At 46.5% G+C, this 22,947-nt stretch overlaps 1 protein-coding gene and 1 pseudogene across 4 annotated transcripts in view; one reads left to right on the top strand and one right to left on the bottom strand.

Annotated features, from left to right (window-relative positions):
* Map3k4 (mitogen-activated protein kinase kinase kinase 4) overlaps positions 1-22,947 on the top strand; it is a 91,176-nt gene that overhangs the window by 14,493 nt on the left and 53,736 nt on the right. The gene's annotated exons all lie outside the window — the stretch shown is intronic.
* On the bottom strand, positions 3,129-3,268 carry Gm24794 (annotated as a pseudogene).

Here is a 22,947-nt window from a genome sequence, read left to right as displayed (position 1 = left end):
CACAGACATGTCATATAAAAGAGGCTTCTACAGCTCAGTTATGTTTAATAATGAATGTTTTCATACTTTACCTTGCTCTAGTTATATCCAGTGGGAAGTCATAAGTTAGCGCAGTTTAGTACCAGTGAGAGATGGCTCAGTGGTCAGAGCATTGGCTGCTCTTAGGCTGACAGGTTAGAGAGCTCGGAACCTGCGTACATTTCCCAATCCATACACAGCGGCTTACAACCATTCATAGCTCCAGTTTCAGGCCCTCTGTTGTCCTCTTCTGGCCTTCGAGGGCACACAGTGCATGGATACAGTTGTAGGTTATCTAAGATATAGTCAATCCAGTATTATAATAGAGCTTCTTATCAGATAGTGCTTCAACTTGATTAAACATGAATTTATATTCTGTGTTAGCTTGTTCAGTTAGTAAAATTGCAGAAGTTCAGGAAGGATGCGTGAAGAGCAAAAAGCTCTACAGAGTTTAATTGGTAAAGTCAAGGAGAAATGTTTTCACTAAGCCAATTATAAAAGTTTGTTTTGTTTCCCAGAGATTTGCCTGAGGATTGTGAACTTGAATTCTTAGTGTTTCTGAAAGTCAGGCCCTTATTCCCCTGATATTGAACTACAGGCTCATTTTCCCTTAATTTGTGACAGTTTTGGTAATTCCCACTTTATAGAAGCACAGTTTATTTGTAAAGCATTCGAAACAGTTCCTGTAAGACATATTGTGATCGACTTTGACCTAGCTGTCTAGAGGTAGAAAATTCAGTGAGAGGCAAAGAAGACTCGAGTTTCAGACATGGAACTAGAAACTCTCATACCCAGGTCACACATTACAGATGTGATTAAGCACGAGCATGGGTGTACAGAATCTACCACCTCACAGATGTGTGCCTGGCAGGCATGAGTCTTAATTGACTTGAGTGCAAATCATGATGGATAAGTAGAGAAAGCAGAAACATGAGCAAATCGTATGCGCTGTCATCTTTCTCTCAGCAGAGACATGATCTTGTCACCCATTAATCTGTTTATAGAGATTAGCAGATGATCAGACCATGAAACCCTCAGAAATTACACCGAGACTTGGCATCCATTCTTTACTGTTAGGCCAGTGTGTGAGGGCCAAGGCATAAGAGGAGTGGAATTCACCCTCGGTCCCAGATTACAAGCCCCGCACTGAGATCCTGAAGACACAGTCTGTATCCTTTCCGTTCCAGCTCCAGTCCACAACTAGCAAATTGAACTGGAAGGCCAAGCTGGTTTGACTTACCCTGCTGCAGGGGAATGTACTTATTGATGAGCAGGAATAGAAGCAGGGACAACCTGGCTTTATGAAACGTGGAAGTCACTGCAGAAGGAGGGCTGAGTCTTGTCTCAGGATGTGACCAGCCTCTGAGATTACTCTTTGAAACACACAGGCATTTCGTGTCTGTCATTTTCAGAGCTCAGATGCTTTGCAGGATATATCACAAGGGACGGACATATGTTCAGTTCTCTGAGCTCTTTGTAATGTGAAGTGTCTTCATTTGGATCAAATAGTTCAAGGAGTTCATGTGGTTGTTTTGCCTGTGTGTGGGTGTGTCTGTGTGTGTGTGTCTGGGTGCCACATGTGTTCAGTGTTCAGATCGTCCAGACAATGTTGTAGGTTCTGGAGCTGGAGTTACAAATGGCTGTGGTCTATCGACATGTGGGTGCTAGAAATCCAACCCTGGCCTCTCTCGAGCCCCTGAAGTCGTCACCCTAATCTTAAGTGTGTCTACGTCTTTACAGAAAATCCTCACGTTGCCATTGCTTTGGTCCCACAAACAGTGATTACATTTCGCTCTGTCTCTGTTGGCACAGTGTTTTAAAATTGAGTTTTGGAGATTATTTCTTCAACTGCCACTCTGGTGACAAAGGTAAAAGGGAGGGAAGGGGATCGTTGCCACTGCACAGCAGAGACAGTGTCTGTACTCCAGCTCTGATGACCTAGCGGCTTCCTGCTGCTGTAGATGGCAAGGGGTGACAGGAGGGGAGGGCATCTCTCCCTTGCTCACACTGCTACATGGTCAAGTTATGGGGTCAGCTCTCCAGTGCTCACACTCAACACCTCAGTGTCAGCTCACCCATGCCCCTGTTACCAGAGTCAGCTCTATTGTGCTGCCCAGGCAAGTGCAGGGCTTCCTCTCCAAGAGTCTGCCCCTGGTGAGGGCCAGGGCTAGCCCTTTTGTTCTCATGACCCCAGGGCCAGGTCTCTTGCCTACTGCAGGTGGTTAGGGGCGAGGAGGGAGGAGGAGATCTCTCCATCATCCTGACTCACCGGCAGCTCCAACAATGTGGAGGGCCAGCTCTCCTACTCTCCTGCCTCCAGGGCCAGCTCTCCCCTAAAAATGCCCAGGTGAGGGGGATAATGGGCCAGTTCTGCACAGCCCTCAGACATCATGTCTCCAGACAGCACTCAGATTAGGGACATCTGCTTGCCCTTTGGTGATAACAGACACCTGCTGCTTCAGGGCCTTGGACACATATGTAGCCTCTTGGTGGTAACACAGACCAGGACCCCACCATGGTCCCAGGTGACATCACTGGCTATTCTTCATCAGGCTGTTCCTCATTACCTTCAAGTCTCCAGTTCTGCCTCTCTTCCCTGTGCCCACATCCTTCTGCTTGTCTTTCTCTTCATCACTCTACCACATACATGGTCTTCTTAGTGGTGCCCAGAGTCTCTGAGTATCTGGAGCCTGCCCAAGAGTGGCCCCAGGAGTCCTCTGCCCATCTGTGTATTATGTCACTGGGTAGGGGAACATCTTGGGTATGGTCTGCCTCCTCCCCATCCCCCCAGGCCTGTGCAGCACCAGACTGGTGGTTCTCTCAGGCTAGCTCCCTGTCCAGGCCCCATGGCAGTAGTCTGGTGGTCCTCTCAGACTCGCTCCTTGCTTGGCCTGGCTGAGTGGACCCATGTGAAGATCAGCTGTCTCAGGCTCACTCCTGCAGGGGTCCACCATCCCAGGCAGGTTCTTCTAGTCTCCCACTTGCTCCCCATCCTGGGAGCCCACCTGGGCCTGTGTGTTGCTTAACTGGTAGTGATTGTCTCAGGCTAGCTCCCTGTTCAGACCCCTGGTGCTGGCTTGGTCATCATCTTAGGCTTCCCTTGTTCAGGAAATGCTAGGCTACTAGTCACTCAGCTGTTCATAGGTCAGAAGATTGAGCCTAGGTAGACCTAGCCTGTCTCCCCTCTGCCACCTACTGACACATGCACGTATGACACAGCAGCCACACCTGCAATGCCTCTAGGGGCAGCAGCACATATGCACGCATTTATATATGAGCTGTAACCAGAGGAGTTCTGTTTGGAGTTGGAGAGTGGCATGAGGGCAGAAGTAAGCAAGATACAGTGATGGATGAATGGAAATATAATAAAACAATTGAAAACAAGAGAAATCAAAATAGTTTGAAACGAATTCTATATGGTATAATAGGCAGGCATAGTATTTGAGAGAAAATATTCAGCATTAGCCTTTGATTCGAGTGTGCCTCAGGTATGTGGTCTTTATTGCACCACAAGGCTACCCTTGGCATGAAGACTTGGTGATTTTGCTTTGACACTTCACTGGTGTGAGATTCTGGGTTTGCTTGTAGTAAGAGAGCCACAGAAATAAGCTAGAGAGAAGGCTTGTCTTAAGGTTTCTGGTGTTGTGATAAAACACCACGGCTCAAATCAACTCGAGGAGGAAGAAAAGAAGGTGGCTGGGTGTGGTGGGAGATGCTCGCCTGCTCACACGATGTGCGTGGCTCGTGCTTTGTGCTCTGTTACCTTGCCTCATAACCGCGGTGCGTATGGCCTCTTGTGTGGCCGGCCCTACTGATTCTTGGCACGCTGCCTTTTCTTTCTCAACATGCTCATGTTTTCTGAGAATGAAATGTAAATGAGCAAGTGGAACTAATGAAAGGCCAAAGCACACTTTGCTTTCGGGCTCCTCATGCAAGGCTTCTGTTTCTGTTTGCACGGTGGAGTTACACACCTTAGAGTCTCCTGGGTGTGGTAGCTGAACAAGAGCTAGTGCAGAGCCTGTCATTAGGTCCCAGTTTCTTCTTGTCCTCATATAAATAGAAGTGCCTTCTTTTCAAAGGCATCTCGCTTACTGGTGGCTTTTAAAGTAATTTTTTTCAGAATTGGACTAGTAGGTGATTAAAATGGGCTAGCACAGGCCCTTCCCTGCGCCTGGGATTTGCCAGACATACTGTTGTTCTGTTTCCTCGAAAGACAGGTGAGGCACCCTTCCTATGTTGGAATGCAGACTTGTGCCTCTCTTGAAGTATGTGTTGGAAGTCTCTACCTCCACGCCTTCCATTCCCAGGACATCAGTACTGGAGTAGAATTGCTAATCACTTACTTGCTCAGCTTGGCCACACAGTTTGGTGTTCTCACCTGCAGTGTAGAGGGTTCTATTTCCTCTGTTTCAGTGTCAATACTGACTATTGGCCTGTCCTCCTGGGTGTAGACTGCTCACAGGTTTTGATTAGCTTGTCTTGTGTATCGCCTCACTGTGCCTTTTGGACAGGTCTCTGATCAGATCTAGGACTTGCAAACGTTTCCTCCTGTACTGTGAGCTTTGTTACCTTCTCATTTATAATTAATTGCACAGGACATGCAGTTTGATGATGACAGTTTCTTGGCCTTTGTTTCTTTGGCAGAGGATTTTGTACCACTAAGATGGCACTGCTGCATGTAAGGTCTCACCAAGACACTCCTGCCTGCTGCCAAATGTCTTAGTTCTTCCTCTTCCATTCCAAGTTCACTCTCTCTGCCTCGAGCTCCAGTTGGTCCCTTTTCGGACGCCTGGCTGTCCATGTGCTGTCTGCTGAGTACGCTTTCCTCTGAACAATATTGATCACTGAAGCTCAAACTAGATGGCCGTTGGAATGGGGGCTATTCCAGATTCTCAGTTCTGTTCCATCGGTGACACATCTGACTTCACTGTCTAGCCATGTCTTTGTGGCTCAGCATGGAGCTGGTTAATCACAAAGTGTTGTGGTAAGCTGTGAAAGTAGGGACAGGAGCCCTCATTTTCGTCCCTGTCCAGGCTAGGTCAGTCACTGTTCTCTGCGACTCTGTGGAATCGGTGCACGTGTCTCTGTCCTTTGTTCTTTCCATGGCAGAGTCCACACAACGTGTGTCAGGCTGTGTACTGCCTCAGCAAAGGTCCTGTGTGCACATAAAGATGGCAGAGGTTCTAGAGATTAATCAGCTTGGTACTGAGCTATAAAGAAATGGTGAGAGTCCATACAGGTACAATTACCCTTGTAAGCAGGTTTATTACTGTAATGCAAAGTTTCAGATAGGAGAACCATCTGTATCTGAGAAATAATGTCACTTTTGTGTAGTTTGGTGTTTTAAGTGATGTCAGTTTTCCTATTAATTCTTTTAGATATTTTACAATCTTCCTTAAAGCTAAGTCTTACAAGAATCTTTGTGCTCTCATGCATTATATGAAACTGGGGCCAGAACCAGATGAGGTTAATTGATACCAACAAATATGTTGAATTTGACTATCTGTAAATATTTTCACTTTTAAAACCAGGTAATTTTTTTCTTTTGTATCAATTTATTTTTTTAATAGAATTTCCCATCTGTTTTTTCCCTAAAGGAATCCATCTATCTATCTATCTATCTATCTATCTATCTATCTATCTTCCCTGTTATAAATGAAGTGTTTAGATTTGTTGTAGTTTGACTCTTTGTCAAGTATTGCTTTTCCCATACATGTTGTAAATTAAGTAGTGTTATTTCACTTTCTAACACCAAAAAACCAAAACAAAACAAAAACCCAAAACAAAAAATCACACCCCAATTCTCCCCCCCCAAAAAAAAAAAACAGATCAAAAGAACAACTTTTTGGGTTATAAAAATATGGATGTACTTCCTTTTAGTGATAACAGTAAACAAAGCCAAGAAAGGTAGAATAAAGGTTAAGTGTAGAGTGCCTGCCTGTGACACTGAGTGCCAGGCAGTGTGACCCTAAGTCCTGAGACAGGAGGCAGGCAGAGGAGCCTCTTTCTTCCTGGATAGCTTGTCAGGCTGAGGTGCACAGAGGCAGCCCCAGGCAGCAGGGTGGAGAGGCAGGTTGAACTTTGGAGCTGAGGCAGTTAGAGGTTGAGGGAGAGTCCTTGAGAGGAAGACTACAGAAAAGGCTGCAGGCGCCTGCTGTCTGTCAGGCCTCTGGGCTCTGCAGCCACAGACACATGTGTTTAGGGCACACACTACTCAAGATCAGGCAGAGCCAGGCACAGAAGTGCTGCTGCTGTTCGAGGAGAATCTGCAGAGCCAGCCGGAAGGCCAGCGTGATGCTGAAGTCTTTCTTAGGGCACTCAGGAGAGAGTTGGCGTTCCTGGCTTAGCAGCAGGGCCAGACTAGCCTAGAGAAAGGCTTCTCTGCTTTTCTGTGCCATTGCCTTCAGCATACTTGAGAGGAGGCATGAGGGTTGCAGGGAGTTAGAAATAAATTACAGCAGTCTACCCTTCACCCCAGATCCTAAAGCATGACGGCAAAGTCCAAGTAACAATATTAACTTTATGACATCAGTATCCAATAAAAATGACCAGTTACAGTACATGGCTGTGATTCCAGCATTGAGGAGGCTGAGGCAGGAGGCTCATCTTGGGCTACATAATAAGACCTTCCAAAACAGAACAGAACAAAACAAAACAGAAACATAAAACTAGTCATTCCAGGAAGCAGGAAAATATGACTCACACCCAGGGTAAATCTGCACTCAGCAGTGACAATCCCAGAAATGTAAACAGCCACGGCGGCAGCCAGAAGTGCTGTTCCATAGAAAGTCAGCTTTAGATACCTAAAATACACAAGGAGATTCTTGTAGCGCGAGTGACCTGGGATGAAAGGTGACAGCCTCTTGGGTGACAGCCAGAGCGGGATGCTCAGAGAGGTGGACACTAGGCTGTGAACGTGGGAGCATAGCAGCAGACAATGCTGAAGTGGCGCAGAGAGAGCACCCAGGAGGCACAGAGCACCAGGCTCAGGTGGCACAGGCAGCTGAGTTCCAGACACGGATGGCATGGGCACACAGGTGCAGGAAAGACTAGTGGCAGAGAGAAGCATTTTAAGTAATGGCTTCACATGCAGTCTGTACACACAGGCTTCACACGCAAGCTGCACACTCAGGCTGTACATGCAGGCTTTACACGCAGGATGCACACGCAGGCTTCACACACAGCCTTCACACTCAAGCTGCACACTCAGGCTGCACACGCAGGCTTCACGCAGCACAGGAATCCCACAGCACAAGCCTGTCACTGTAAAGTCACTGTGTACTCTGTGTTCAGTGGTTGTCAGTCCTGTGAGTGACGTCAGCGGCTTTCTCCTTATGCCCCATTTATAGTAGCTCTCTTCCTGTGTTCGTACCCCAGGAGCTCTGACAGAACCAACTTCCTTTGATTCTTCACCAAATCAGTTTTTCTTAGGTGTCCTTAAAAATCTTTCCTTACAAAGGCTTTATTATGCTTAGTCATAGCCTTGGAAGAATTGTAATTATCCTTAAACTAATGGTTACTTAGTTCAGTGCTAAATTCCTTAATTTGTATTTTTTTTTCTGGTATGTAGGGAGGACTACCCCATCTCAGACAGTGTCATAAAATATTGAAAATTACCTGATTTAGGAAACCCTTTAACTTTTACGTGATTTTTTCAAGTATGAAATGTGTGCATGTGTATGCATGTGTGTTATAGCCATTGGGTGAGCATCACGTTTGAGTTCCTTTTGCATCTGGTATCTGCTAATATTACGTCCATCAGTGCCTGTTAACCTGTTGGGGGCCATAGACTGAGAGTGTGATGAGACCTGGAGTAGAGGCGGAGAGTGCACAGGTGCTGGTGAGGGGCTTGTGCTGGGTTTCAGGAGCCTCACAGGCGAGCCAGGGAGCCACGAGTGCTTCATGCACTACCTTCATGTGTACATGTTGGTTGCATATTGAAAATTCTCTTAGAAGCTGCCTGTGATTTTTTTTTTAAAGATTTATTTATTTATTATATGTAAGTACACTGTAGCTGTCCTCAGACACTCCAGAAGAGGGCATCAGATTTTGTTACGGATGGTTGTGAGCCACCATGTGGTTGCTGAGATTTGAACTTGGGACCTCAGAGCTTTTAACCACTGAGCCATCTCACCAGCCCCCTGCCTGTGATTTTTACGCCTGGAACGTACAGGGCCTCAAGATCTCTATTGCCAGTAAGTTCCATGCTGGCCTTGGTTGGGAGAACAACACAATTAAAGATAAGTGGCGCACGCCTTTAATCCCAGCACTGAGGGGCAGAGGCAGGTGGATTTCTGAGTTCCAGGTCAGCCTGGTCTACAGTGAGTTCCAGGACAGCCAGAGCTGTACAGAGAAACCCTGTTTTGAAAAACAAGAACAAAAACAAAGAAAGAAACAAACAAAAACCTTGTGTATTTTTATCTGGAAGCCTTGAACCTCTGCTTAAAACCCTCCTCAGTTTATTCCATTTTTTATTTATAAAAAGTTGTTCTTTTCTTTATGAGGTAAGTCTTACATGTGTGTCTCCATTTCTTTTGTGGTGTCTCCATTTTCTTTTACGTCTTAGGAGGCAGCTTATGTGCTTAAGTCTTTCACAGTTCCTTAGGGGTCATTCTCTCAAGTAGAATTTGGGCTGGCTTTGAGGGCCACCGTTCATACGTGATGACTCTGAAACATTGAGGTCCCATGAGGGTATAATGGAGCTGCAGACCTCCTTTTGCGTGGCGGGTCACCGCTGGTGTGCCGCTCTCATGGTTAGGTTGTCCTTCTGTACTGCCAGCTGTTAGAAATCTAGCACATAAATCACACAGAGTATACACACTTGAAAGTGATAATAAACACGTTTCTGGTTGGTACGTTTACTGCTCTTTACTGGTGTGTGTGTGTGTGTGTGTGTGTGTGTGTGGGCACTGTTACTTGTTAGAACAGTGTGCTATTGCACCAAGTTTTGCCATCTCTGCCACCTGTGTGCTGAGATTGCTGACTGCATCAGGTCATGTCTGGTGGCTGACCTGCTGGAATGTACCCCAGTGTTGAAGAGACGTGTGACTAGAGATGGGAAGCCTCACATGGAAATAATAAAATCGCAGTCGTGTTGGACAGGTGTGTACCAGTTTGCCTATCTTACCTGCTAGAGTAGTGGTTGGCTGAGGCCTGTGGAGACAGGCTCACAAGCCTCTGTCTCCTGTGCATGGCCTCAGGTGCCCTGGTTTTCTTGGCTGTAATGTCCCAGCCCCTTGCAGTGTCTCAAAGGAGGCGCTACTCTCCTCTGCTCAGGTCCTTCCCACAGGCTGTTGTTCGTCTCAGCACTCCTGGTCTCAGCCACTTCTGGTCAGAGCTTTGGCGTTTCCGTTGAAGGATTCTTTGGAGAACCTTTGTTTTCCGCCTGGTTCTGCTCTGGCTGTGTGTTTCTATGACTTGCCTCAACTCCGTCCTAAACTCTCGTGGGTGTGTGCTAACGTGCTAGTAGGCCGTGAATTCACAGAGATCCACCTGCCTCTTCCTCCTGAAATGCTAAGATGAAAGGCATGTGCGTGCCTCGCCATAGCTTGGTCTTGAAGTCAAAGACTGGAGCAGCAGCTCCTCTGTCTGGTGCTGTACTTTTCCAACTCAGTCCTGTGTAGTCAGGTCAGTGCTGAACTCGCTGAGTCTAGTATTGCCCCAAGGAGCTGACCTGTAATTAGACACTGCGCACATACTATGGGTGTGCGGCAGGCAGTCAGTGTGTACTTTCAACTGCAGACAAGTTGGAATTAAGCCCATGTAACAAAACAGAAATGACTAGCAAAAAACAACGTCTTAAAAATTTTTAACAGCTATCATGCCTAACCCAAAATCCTAACTTCAGCAGAAAAAATATTAGTGTTAATTCAGACTTTGGAGGGCTTGCCTTCTCGTTCCCCTCAGGCTAGTTTTCCCTCTTAGGTGTAAACTCACAAGGTTGCGTGGACCGAGCTCTAACATGGTGTCCCCTTAGAGGTGCAGTGCCTTCGTGTGACGTTCTTGGTGGGAAGGGTAAGCTCCCTCTGAGGGAGAGGGGTTAGAGGTGGGCCTTTGATCCGGCTGGTAGAAATAAGCGGGCCAGGCAGACTCTCAGTTTTCCTCTCACTTAAATTATAGTCAGTCTAGGTCTCCTCAGCCTGGCTTTAGGCTGCTGCCTTGTCCCTGTGGATGCACGAGTTTGGGGGGGGGGGGCTTTACTAGAGGTCTGAGGCCTAACACTGGCCCAGCAGTTAGCTCTGTGAGCCAGCTCTGTGAGCTGTGGGCAGTCCACCCTCCTCTCCCATCCCTGTGGTGTCCCTCTAGCCAGTGCTCCTCAAATCACAGTCTGTAGTGGAAGTGACTTTGCATGTTGGCCGTATGGAGAACAGAAGCATCTTAGTGAGTTAGGTGTAGGGCAGCCGTGGGGGAGGCCATGACATTTGGATTGGACCAGGACTCTAGTTCCGGTTTAGATGCTTAAAGTTAAGCAGCTATGTCATCAGCCCATCCCTGTGATCTAGCCGAAGAATCCTTCTGAGACTTCCCGGGTCTTTGGAATGGCCCAGTGGGGAGCTTCAGCTAGGGGCTTGGTTGGATGCCTGTCAGAAAACAGTGCTGATGTGAGTGCATCAGACAGTCACTGTGAATTGGCTGTCTGGGCAAAGGGTCTTTACTTAAAGTGGCCCGGAAAGTTCTGCTAAAGATGAAATTCAGTTATGTGTGGCATTTGGCAGACTGCCTGGCAGATGGCCGGTACTCACTGTTTAATGACAGCAATTACACTGTCCTAATAAAAATCATTCTTTATGTGTAACCAATTACAGAGACGATTAAAAACACAGATATAAAGTCTTTTTATTGGTTTTAACCATTGCCTATATTTGGGTCTTCCAGCATGTGGATGGTAAGCATGTTTCTCAGTCTCCATCCTGTGCCTACCACCTGTGCAATTGTTGTTGCATCCTTAGCCTTGTTTACTGTTATTTACTCTTTAAGATCATTTTCCTAAGGGAATTACCTTTGCTCTTAAAGGGAATCGAAGTTTATTGTGACTGGACGTAGCGGGCTGTAGTAGTATGTGGCCCAGATACTTTGTGACATGCTCCCTGATGGCCTTTGCATCATGAAGGGCTGTGCACTGGTCTCTAAGACTTCCTCAGAGCTGCTGAGGAAGCCAAGTTGCCTCTGGGCTCAGCTCCTGGAGGAGGGGTAACCCTAGGAGGGCGGGGGAGTAGAGCTTGGCATTTAGACAGGAATTCAGCACACCCTCTGTGGTAGTCACCCAGACGGCAGAGCCTGGGCCCGTGCACTAGACGCTCCGGTGAATGCTGTAATATGTATTTCCAGTCATACCCATACTTCCTAATCATAATTCCTATCAGGAAGGACACACCAAAATCTGTCTTTAACATTAAAGGTGGGAAGCTGGTGCATAGTTCAATTTGGGAGTCATTTCAGAACATTTCCTTGCCTATTTAGACGTTTTTGTACAACTGTGATTATCAGTCAGTTGAACTTAAATGCATTTTTTAATTTTGTAATTCATTTTTCTTTTTGAGAAAGGGCTTCACTGTACAGTCCAGATTGGCCTTGGACTCTATAGAGTTCCTGCTAGCCTTGAACTTGGGGTATGGCTGATATACCCAGTGGCTCTCCACTGGAGGAAAGTGATTTAACCTTTCCCACCAGGCATCAGTTGTAAATAGTTTCATGGTTAGGGCTGCCACTGTGTGTCCACTTCCTCTGCTCCATGCTGGGAAGGGTCTCAGTACTGCCCCAGGCCCTCTGAGTTCTTCTGTGCACCAGTCCCGTTGTGTCTAGAAGACAGCTTCCTTGGAGTCATCTACTACCTTTGTCTCTTACAGTCTCTCTGTCTTCTCTTCCTCAGGGGAAGGGTTTGGTGAAGACACCCCATTTAGGGCCAAGTGTTCCCAAGTCACTCATTCTTTACAGACTGTCTAGTTGTGGGTCCTTGTGCTGATTTCCACCCACTGCAAGAAAAAGCTTCTCTGGTAAAGGCCGAGTGCGGTGCCGCTCTATGGGGATAACAGTGTCATCTTATCGCTATATTCCTTTAGCATACTAATTGTAGTAAGATTTCTTCTGTGGCCCATCCTCATCTGGTTCAGGTTTGTGGCCCCTACAGCAGTGTCTGATAACTGTTCCATCTTATAAAGTGGCTGTACAGCTAATCCAAGAGAGGTCTGTTATTCCCTTAACATATTCGTGCTGCTGTTGCACCATACATCTTAGAAGCAGGTCTGCAGGATGGTTCAGGCTTGGAGGGTTTGAGGCGGGGCGATGTGATGATTGGCTGATTCCTTTTCTCCTCTGGTAGCAGAGTAACTCCCAGCACCAGGAGTGCTAGGTAAGAGGAGAGGGGTGGACACTCTAACGGCAATAGCTAGGTTTTTCTGTGTTTGATGACTTAGTAAGTGGTGCTCAGCAGTCAGGCCTTACCATCAGGTTGTGGAAAGTTAACAGATAACCATGGCAATAGCCTATGATTTGGGGGTGGGGGGTGGGTGTGTGGTCAGAGGGTGTTGGCAGGCATTGTCTGTGGGATCCCTTTGGCTAGTCACTCAAGAAATTGTATCTCAGCCAGGCGTGGTGGCGCACGCCTTTAATCCCAGCATTTGGGAGGCAGAGGCAGGCGAATTTCTGAGTTCGAGGCCAGCCTGGTCTACAAAGTGAGTTCCAGGACAGCCAGGGCTACACAGAGAAACCCTGTCTCAAAAAAACAAACAAAACCAAGAAATTGTATCTCATTCCTGGTGCTGCAGCTTCTACTTGGTGGTGCATGCTGTCTAGTTGGGGCTTTGTGTCCCTATCATATGTATATACGCATGCGCGTGCATGCGTATATACACGGGTGAGCTACTGTGGTTGCCACTTAATTTTGAGGGACATGCTACACAGCTGTGAATGAAGATCAAAACTGATGGGCTTTTGCAGAGCCCAGATGTTTCTGAACTCACCCCATAGTACTGCACTCAGGCGCCATTACAGTTCACACTGTGTGTCATAGCCGAACTCTTTAGTCCCAGGTGTTTGAAGCTGTGTCTTGTTTTCTTTCTACACATTTTTTCATTTAAAGACTACAAATCCTTTGGATTGAGTTCAAGACATGCTTTTCTTTCCTAGGCTTTGGTGTAAAGTGAATGGCATTTGACAGGGCTTTGTATTAGAAAAAGACTTCACTTCTGTGACTGTCAGAAGTCAGTGTAAGAAAGGCACCTCACATTCGGGAGCTCTTAAGCACAAACAAGGCATCCGTTTCAGGACGACTCCCGTAGGCCTGTCTGCTCTCCAATTCCAACATGCTTGGTATCCATGGAAACATTTGCACCAGTCAGACGGCCACATTAGCTCATCTCACGTGCACTGCTGCAGAGCGTCTTAGGGGATGCCTGTGGTTGCTTAACTGAAGAAGTGATGCAAGCGCTTTTGAACTTAGCACTAGTATTTTTCCTAGATTTTTATGTACACATGTTTTTAAAGACAAGAAGCCTGCTTGATACCGTTCGTCTGTTAAGTATCACTTCTAAGCAAAGGCTTCTAAAATGAGTTCTTTCTCTTTGGTGGCATTAAATTCAGTAATGACTTCAAGCGATTTGTTTATGATGCACATAGTTAATTATGCCTAATAACACATTTTTCTTCATAATTCTTCCCTGAGTTTTTGAAGTTTGTTGGATCTATTTGAAAATTTCAGCTGTCATTTCTTTGTGGATTTTCCTGTGCTTTTTTGGACTCAGGCAATACACAAAGAAGTTGAAATTTGTGATGTCCTCAGAGCCTCCAGCTCTCTTAACATTGCTCTCATTCAGCTTGGATGGTTTCTGTTGTGTGTATAAAGTCTGCTTACATTTTCATCTCTCCAGTCTGTCCTGTCCAGTCTACCACGTCCTGTCCAATCTATCTGTCCTCTCTAGTCTGCCATGTGTAGTCTGTCCTGTCTAGTCTGCCATGTATAGTCTGCCCTGTCTAGTCTGCCATGTGTAGTCTGCCCTGTCTAGTCTGCCATGTGTAATCTGTCCTGTCTAGTCTGCCATGTGTAGCCTGTCCTGTCTAGTCTGCCATGTGTAGCCTGTCATGTCTAGTCTGCCATGTGTAGTCTGTCCTGTCTAGTCTGCCCTGTCTGGTCTGCCATGTGTAGTCTGCCCTGTCTAGTCTGCCATGTGTAATCTGTCTTGTCTAGTCTGCCGTGTATAGTCTGTCCTGTCTAGTCTGCCATGTGTAGTCTGCCCTGTCTAGTCTGCCATGTGTAATCTGTCCTGTCTAGTCTGCCATGTGTAGCCTGCCCTGTCTAGTTTGCCATGTGTAATCTGTCCTGTCTAGTCTGCCATGTGTAGTCTGTCTTGTCTAGTCTGCCCTGTCTGGTCTGCCATGTGTAGTCTGCCCTGTCTAGTCTGCCATGTGTAGTCTGTCCTGTCTAGTCTGCCATGTGTAGTCTGTCCTGTCTAGTCTGCCATGTGTAATCTGTCTTGTCTAGTCTGCCATGTCTAGTCTGCCATGTGTAGTCTGCCCTGTCTAGTCTGCCATGTGTAGTCTGTCCTGTCTAGTCTGCCATGTGTAGTCTGTCCTGTCTAGTCTGCCATGTGTAGTCTGTCCTGTCTAGTCTGCCATGTGTAGTCTGTCCTGTCTAGTCTGCCCTGTCTAGTCTGCCATGTGTAGTCTGTCCTGTCTAGTCTGCCCTGTCTGTTCTCTTATTTGCAGAGTGTTTTGGGCTCAGGTTTAGTTTCATCTTTGCTCTGTGTCATTCACTTCTGGTCTTTTCTCCTTGGCCTTTTCCTTGTTACTGTCCATTTTTTGAACTTTGATAAGGTGGCAGAAATTGTGGATTTTATTTACTGTGCGTTAGACATTTTTACTCCTTTAAATAATGTTAGATGCTGTTCTGACATGTTGTTAAATTGCTGAGTTACCAGGATGGAGTGTACACTGATAACATTTCTGATCAGGGTGAGTACTGTCTCCACCAAGTTTAGTAAATTTTAAGAAAATACAGTGGTGTGGCTTCACCTCGGAGTATGGTCTCTAGACTTCATGTTAATTTTGTGCTGTGAGCAGTGGCAGGCAGTCACTACTACCACAGAAGGCGTGCTCTGAAGAGATTTTGTTTCTCATTTCACTACATTTTTCTATTCACCCTATCATCCCCACTGTCTTGATTTGATACATTATTAATGGATCAAAATGTTTATGCTATGATTCACCGGTTACGGCCACCCAGTGTGTGGGATAAATCTTTGTGGAGAAGCACTTGGTGATATTGTTGATGAAACAGCAGTAAAATGCAGTCTCTTCGTGCTCAATGAATGTGCATCAGCAGGTCACTAAGTAGGAACAGCCCTGTGATGCTGTCACACAGGGGGAAGGGTGTAAGAGGTGCTGAGATGGCTTCTGGGCCTGGACCCTGCTGTGGAATGCTCTTGTAGTGTGCAGATGTGCACCTAGAACTCACTGTCTCACCACGAGTGAATGATGCGCACACTGAAGCCTGAGGACCACAGTCCACACTTCGCGACACTCAGGATCACTGGCACGTGAACGCTAATCCTCATAGCGGCTCATCTTTATATAAAGATACAGGGCGCAGTTTTAAATTGTCCATCCAAGCCCCACATAGCTATGTAGCAGCACATCTAGCTTGTGAATATAAGTCTGTCCACAAGTCCACAAGTCTCATACTAGCAGTAATTCTAGAACTATTTAAAAATATTTTTGTTACTTCTTCAAGAGAACATACTCGTTTTCTCCCCTATCTTCTACATTCACCTCCCCATTTTATTCCCACCCAACTTTGTAGCTCATTTCTTAAAAGCCCACCAAGTACCAGTAGTGCTGCCTGCACTTCTAGGTGTGGCACCATCTATTGGAGTATGTTAGACCTACCAGGGTCACATCTTTAAAGAAAGCTGATTTTTTTTCTCTTCTACCAGATTTCAGCTACCAGTAGCTCCTCACCTAGCGGTGGGACTTCATCTTCACCTGATCGCTCCCTTCTGGGATTTTCTCTGGTAGAGGTCTTGTCACAGCTGCTGTGAGTGTATATGTATGACTGTCCTGTTAGTTCAGAAACCACTGTTTTAGTCACCTGGGACATCTGGCTCTTCCTTTCTTCTTACACGCATTCTCACGACCGGCCAGGAAAGACACAACAAACCAGAATCTTCTGCGGCAAAACTTTATTGCTTACATCTTCAGGAGCAAGAGTGCAAAAACTCAAACCCCTTGCTTACATCTTTAGGAGCCAGAGCGCCAGAGCGCCAGAGCGCGCTCTATTGTTTACATCTTTAGGAGCAAGAGAGTAAATCCCCAAAGCCCCTTGCTTACATCTTTAGGAGCAAGTGTGCAAGCCCCAAGCCCAAAAACGAAAGCGAAACCCCGTCCCTATTTAGGAGAGTTATCCTTCGCCTAGGACGTATCACTCCCTGATTGGCTGCAGCCCATGGCCGAGTTGTTGCCACGGGGAAGGCAGAGTACATGGGGTGGAGAAATACCCTTGGCACATGCGCAGATTATTTGTTTACCACTTAGAACACAGCTGTCAGCGCCATCTTGTGACGGCGAATGTGGGGGCGGCTTCCCACAGTTCCCCCTTTTCTATTAATAAAAGCAATAGGCCACCCATATTAATGAGAGTGGAGATAGAGGTCAAATCCCCAGTGTGCAGGTAAAGGAGCCGTACACATAATCTCCTTCCAGGCTCATCACCTAGAGGGGTCCTGGTCTGGTCCCGTGTTGTTTTTCCTGGAGGAAGGACACTTGAACACTCAACCTTCTTGAAAAATGACATGTCTCCCTAGAATAGGCTCATATATGCCGCAGAGCCCTTCTACTGCAGTGCTTAGCCGTGCAACTCTCTCGGGCTGCTGAAGCACACTCACTCTATCCCGTGCAATGAGACTAGCCTCGTGGTGTGCAAGAGCTGAGTGGCCAGCGACCTATTGCTTAAGCATAGATAACCATATATCAGGGGAAGCACCATGTTCTAGAGCTGCAAGCGCCTGGGCAATAACCACCTTGTCTCTCCTAGTTTGGGCCTTAAGCTTACAGACCAACCAAAGAAGCAACACTAATTCACAGCAAAGTATATCTCCAAATAATCCCACCCATACCCATTCTTTAAAGAAGGAAAATGCTGAGGAGATCCAATTGGGTAATCCTTTGGTCAGGGACAGGTCCAAGCGCGTGGAGTTGACCTGAAGTCTCAATTCCCGAAGGATCTGTTCAAATTCAGCCGTCCAATTCTGTAACATATACTGAGAAAGACTTTTTGACAAATTAGCTGCCCTAGTAAATTTCTCATACTGAATGGAAGTAACACACAATCCCGGAAACTTTTGTTCACATCCCAGCTGAGCTATTTGCCATAATACATCTAGTTGTACCTGGACAAGATCTATGAGTTGATTAACCAGCATGAGACCACCCTGTATCTTGACATTAGCTGAGACCTGTTTATCTATGACTGTAGTCACTGAGGCTGACAAAGTGTTAATGGTGTCAGTCGTCTGGACCTGTCCAGACAGAGCCAAGGCTGTCTGAATCAAGGCCAAACCCAGTTCCTAGTTAGTGGTAAAAAAGCAGGGGAATACTTGAGCATTATACATCACCGGCATTGGGAGTGGAAATGTCGACATTATCCCCCAACGCTGCTCTCTCTTTATTATTGACGCCCTGGACATCACCAAGACGAGGGACATCAGTATTCCCTTGGTCAGTCTGGATTTTTCGGGTGAGTCTTTCTGGTATCCAAAATGGGTTGTCTTCATTCTGTGGGAAAACACAAATAGCTCCCCTGGATCTTATCAAAATAGGATCCGGGCCATACCATTTATTATCAAGGACATTTTTCCATTTAACCATCTCATTGGGCCTATCTGGCTCTGAACAATGACGTTCAGCCGCAGTATGGCCATGAGCATCAATATTTAAAAAATTGAGTGTAAAGAGTGCCATAGACACAGACACTCTTGGTACTCGGGGTAGAGTCTCGACTCCCCTCTTCTGCTTTATTAGATAGGCTTTGAGGGTGCGATGCGCACGCTCAACAATACCCTGTCCTTGAGGGTTGTATGGAAGTCCAGTCAGGTGGGTCACGTCCATCTGACGGCAGAACTGCTGGAATTTTTGAGATGTATAAGCTGGTCCATTATCAGTCTTAAGGAGTTTGGGTTTCCCCCAAGCACTCCATGCCTCAAGGCAATGTTGAATCACGTGTGAGGCTTTTTCACCTGTTAAAGGTGTGGCAAACATTACACCAGAGCAGGTGTCAATAGAAACATGTAAATATTGATTTCTCCCAAAGGAGGAAATATGCGTGACATCCATTTGCCAGACCTGTAATGGCCTGATGCCACGAGGGTTTACCCCTACATGAGGAGTAGATAAAATTTGACAACAATCTAAAGGCATTATTAAGTAATCAGAATCACTTTCAGTAGAACCAATCCCTCTGGCAGCTCAAGGAATACCAGAGGAAGGAAAACAGCCATGTAGGCTTGGCAAAATTATTAGTTGAGCTATTCTGTCCCTTTGTGATATAGAAAAGACAACTTGAGGACAAGAACAGAGAACCTGAAGTTCCCCTTTACAATCCTGATCTACAACTCCAGGGTGGACAATAAGACCTTGTAGGCTGCAAGAGCCTGCCTCTGTCTCTCTGGCCACAAAATCTGAGAAGGACTCCTGAGGTCCCTGGACGATCTTTGTTAGTTGTCCAGTGGCTTCACCTGCTCGGGAGAGCACCTTCCAGGCCCTAATAGCCGTGGAGGAAATTTGGGCATAAGCTCCCCAATGGTAGTTTGTCTGATCAGCAGAATAAGCTCCCTGACCCGTTAACAAGTCAAAAGTCCAATCTCTCTGCTCTGGAGTCAAAGCAGCTGCGTTTGCTCGGGCCTGCGCTTGTGCAGCCTCATGCCAAAGAGCTCTCCATTCCATATATTTGCCCATACTAGGGAGAGCGGCTTTTACAACCGTTTGCCAGTCGGCAGGAGTTAGTGCCATGCCGGCAAGCCTGTCTAACTGCACCAAGGTAAAATTAGCATTGGTTCCATATTTACGGACCGACTCGGCAAGCTCTTTAATCTGCATATATTCTACCGGAGCGTGGACACGCCCACCCTCGGCTCCTTCAAAGACCGGAAATGCCTGTTGTATTTTCCTTTGTTCCTCTCTGGGAATGAATGAGTCTGCGCATTGCCTCTCTGCGCATTGTCTCTCTGCGCATTGTCTCTCTGCGCAGGGCTGACGCACTACGCAGGGCGGGGGCTCCGCATAGGGCGGAAGTGCACCTTGAAGCCGACTGCCCGGAGGCCAAGCAGTAAACTGGCCTTCGCCAGCCGCTTTTGGCTTTTTTCTTGACCAATTAGCTCGCATTTTATCTGGCTGGCACTTTTCTCTCTCATAACGAGCTGCTTCTTCCTCCCAGTCTGTTTCTTCAGAGGAGAATTCGTCATCTGATTCAGAGCTACTAAGAGCTGGCTTCTCTAATTGATCTTTTTTCTTTTCTTTTTTCTTTTCCTTCCTTCTAATCTCTCCCCAGGTATTCTTACCTGACCTTAACTTTTCCTCGGGTTCAAGACCCGTGGAAAGGCCTGTATACTTATTCTGTGTACCATATTTCCTCTTTGCTCCTACTCTCTCTCCCCGCTTTACTTCTGATAGATTGCCCTGAATTTCATCCAGAATTTTCAGCCCTACCTTAATCACTTGATAACATGTGAAAAAGAACAAAAGGGCTCCTAACACTAGAAAAAATTCAAGGCCAAACATACCTTGCAAAGCTATTTCCCACTTTACTTCTGATAGACTGTCTTGAATTTCGTTAGAAAGTTCAAGGCCAGACTTACCTTGTAAAGCTATTTCCCACTTTACTTCTGATAGACTGTCTTGAATTTCGTTAGAAAGTTCAAGACCAGACTTACCTTGTAAAGCTATACTTACGGGTACCCTGTTCCCCAGCTGAAGAGTTCTGAATTCACGCAGTTGAATCCTTCTCAACAGTCTGTTTTACGGGAACCTTCATTACCATAACCCGCAGTTCTGGTTCCGGAATGAGGGATCTTCCTTGCGCCGGTGATGGTAGTTTCCGTCCCGAGTTTTCTCTTCCCGGGTTCTCGGCACCAACTCTTACACGCGTTCTCACGACCGGCCAGGAAAGACACAACAAACCAGAATCTTCTGCGGCAAAACTTTATTGCTTACATCTTCAGGAGCAAGAGTGCAAAAACTCAAACCCCTTGCTTACATCTTTAGGAGCCAGAGCGCCAGAGCGCCAGAGCGCGCTCTATTGTTTACATCTTTAGGAGCAAGAGAGTAAATCCCCAAAGCCCCTTGCTTACATCTTTAGGAGCAAGCGTGCAAGCCCCAAGCCCAAAAACGAAAGCGAAACCCCGTCCCTATTTAGGAGAGTTATCCTTCGCCTAGGACGTATCACTCCCTGATTGGCTGCAGCCCATGGCCGAGTTGTTGCCACGGGGAAGGCAGAGTACATGGGGTGGAGAAATACCCTTGGCACATGCGCAGATTATTTGTTTACCACTTAGAACACAGCTGTCAGCGCCATCTTGTGACGGCGAATGTGGGGACGGCTTCCCACACTTTCTCTCTGCTCCCTCTTGCACTAAGATCTTGAACCATGGGAAGAGGAAGGGTGTATACAGATGTCTCCCTTAGGGCCAAGCACTCCACAATCACTTACACTGTGTACCTTGGCCAGTTGTGGGTCTCAGTGTTAATCACAATCTCCCGCCAAAACGATCCTCTCTCTAAGATGGGTATGAGAAAAATTATTAGGAGTTGGTTTAATATGTCCTGTTAGCAGACTAACCATAGTAGACTCTTCCCTAGGACTTATGACATGTCTAGCCACGGGTCAGTGGCCTCAGTCACTGAACCAGGTATGTGTTCCACCTTGTGGAGCAGGCCTTAAATCCACCAGAAAGTGGTTGGTTGCTCCATGCCATTTGTATCATGATTGCCAGGCTGGTCATTATCACAGGCCATAAAGTTCCCAGCTGGATACGATGATTGCTTTTCTGCAGTAGCGGATCTCCAGCACTCGGGGGACTGAGCCAGTAGGGATAAAGCTTCTAGGTCAGTTCCAGCTTGACGCTGTCCGTGTTCTATGACTCAGCAATAGGGTCTTACCATCAGGTTCGGAAAGGTTACCAAGGGTAGTGCTGACTGCCTGTAATGTTGGCGCGGGGGGTGGGGGGGTCTGTGGAACCTCACTGGCCAGCAGCCCCAGTAGAAGAAACGCATTTCTGACATTGAGTTTTTATTTGTTATCCTTGTGATTTCTAGTAGGGGCACTGGTCCCCCATACAGAGTGATTCCACTTAAGTCCTTTTATGTTGTAAAGTTTATATTTTAGGAAGCGTCTGCAGTAATAGTTTCCACTTGACTGTTCAGAAGGTCTTTAGTGTTAATTATCCCTCCTAGTATCCCTCCTCCACCCTGCCCTCCCACTCCCTTCCCTTCCCATTCCTCCTCACGTCACTGGGGTCCATCTCCCTTCTTTAACTGCATCCCTTCTGTGTGCTTGCTCACTGATTCCTGAGCTCTGTGGGCATTTCAGTTGAGACACCACCACCCTCTGTGGGTCTGCATTATGTCACTCCCTGATGTTTTTGTAGTTGGGGTTGAACCCAGAACCCAGTGCATACTAGGCAGTCTCTGTACCATTGAACTGTGTCATCCCAGAGCCGTTGCCATGGACACTGAATTGTGGAAAAGAAATAAGTCACCTTGGGATGTGTAGCCATGACCTTTAGCCAATCAAACCAGCTAGCTCTCGGTGAATACAGACGTGGAAATACAAGCTTCCAAGTCAGTAATAAGCTATACTGCTTGTTGTGTTACTTTGTGAGACTTAACGTGGTAAGCATCGTTAGCCTAGTGCCTTCAAACATTGTTAAGTTAGATGGTAGTGAGGGCGTTACTGCGCGTACGGGTTTGGGAGTGTGTAGGTATTTTCATGAAAGACCTAAAGTGCTCTGGTAAAGATGTCAATAGCTTAGGAATCAGTTTTAACTTGCTGATGGAATTTATTTTTTTATCTTTTAAAAGTTTTTATTAATTATTCACAGTGGGCTTTATGATATTTTCATACACACACACACACATATATATATTTATATTTATTCTATTTGGGTCACATTAACATTCCCTTCCCACTTTTTCCCACAGTCTCTCTTTTACTTGTGTGTGTGTGTGTGACTCCCAATGGGTTTCATTAGGATTACTTATGGCAGCGTGGGCATCTTACCAATGGCTATACCACTGAAAAAAATAGCTCTTTCTGCTCTGTCAGCCATGAGTTGTATAAAGCCTGAGGGAATGAAGGGCCCTCGTGAACCCCCCCCCCCTTTCTGTAACAGTGTGTGTATATGCACCAATGCAGCTGTCTCACGCTCAGTCACTTGACATAGTCTCATGAGTCAACTGAGAGATTCGAATCTTGGATATAAGGCTCCTTCAGCTAACATGAGACAGGTCTCGGTAGCCCAGGCTCGCCTTCTGCCTCAGCCTCCAGCATGTTAGTGTTACAGGGATGCACCATGACACTCGTGGCAGCAGCTACTTCTTGCTGAGCACCTACTGTGTGCTAAGTGCAGTGTCTGTTATGTTAAACCTTCCTTTTGAGTGCTTCCAAGTTAGATATAAAAATATCATGAAACATTGATTTGGTTAGTTTAACAAAAACCATGCAAAGAACACAGACACCAAGGAGTGCTCACTAGCTGTGCCTGTCACATCACAGAAAGCTCTGCTGTGCCTGTCCACATCACAGAAAGCTCTGCTGTGCCTGTCACATCACAGAAAGCTCTGCTGTGCCTGTCCACATCACAGACACTGTATTCTCCTCGTCATAGGCACTCTGCTCTTGCAGGAATGTGACTTGGGATCTTGTATCTTACAAACAGTGTGACATCT

Source organism: Mus musculus, chromosome 17, assembly GCF_000001635.26.
Source record: "Mus musculus strain C57BL/6J chromosome 17, GRCm38.p6 C57BL/6J".
Lineage (NCBI taxonomy): Eukaryota > Metazoa > Chordata > Mammalia > Rodentia > Muridae > Mus > Mus musculus.
The sequence above is the reverse complement of the archived record's forward strand: the minus strand, read 5'-3'. Positions and strand labels throughout refer to the sequence as shown.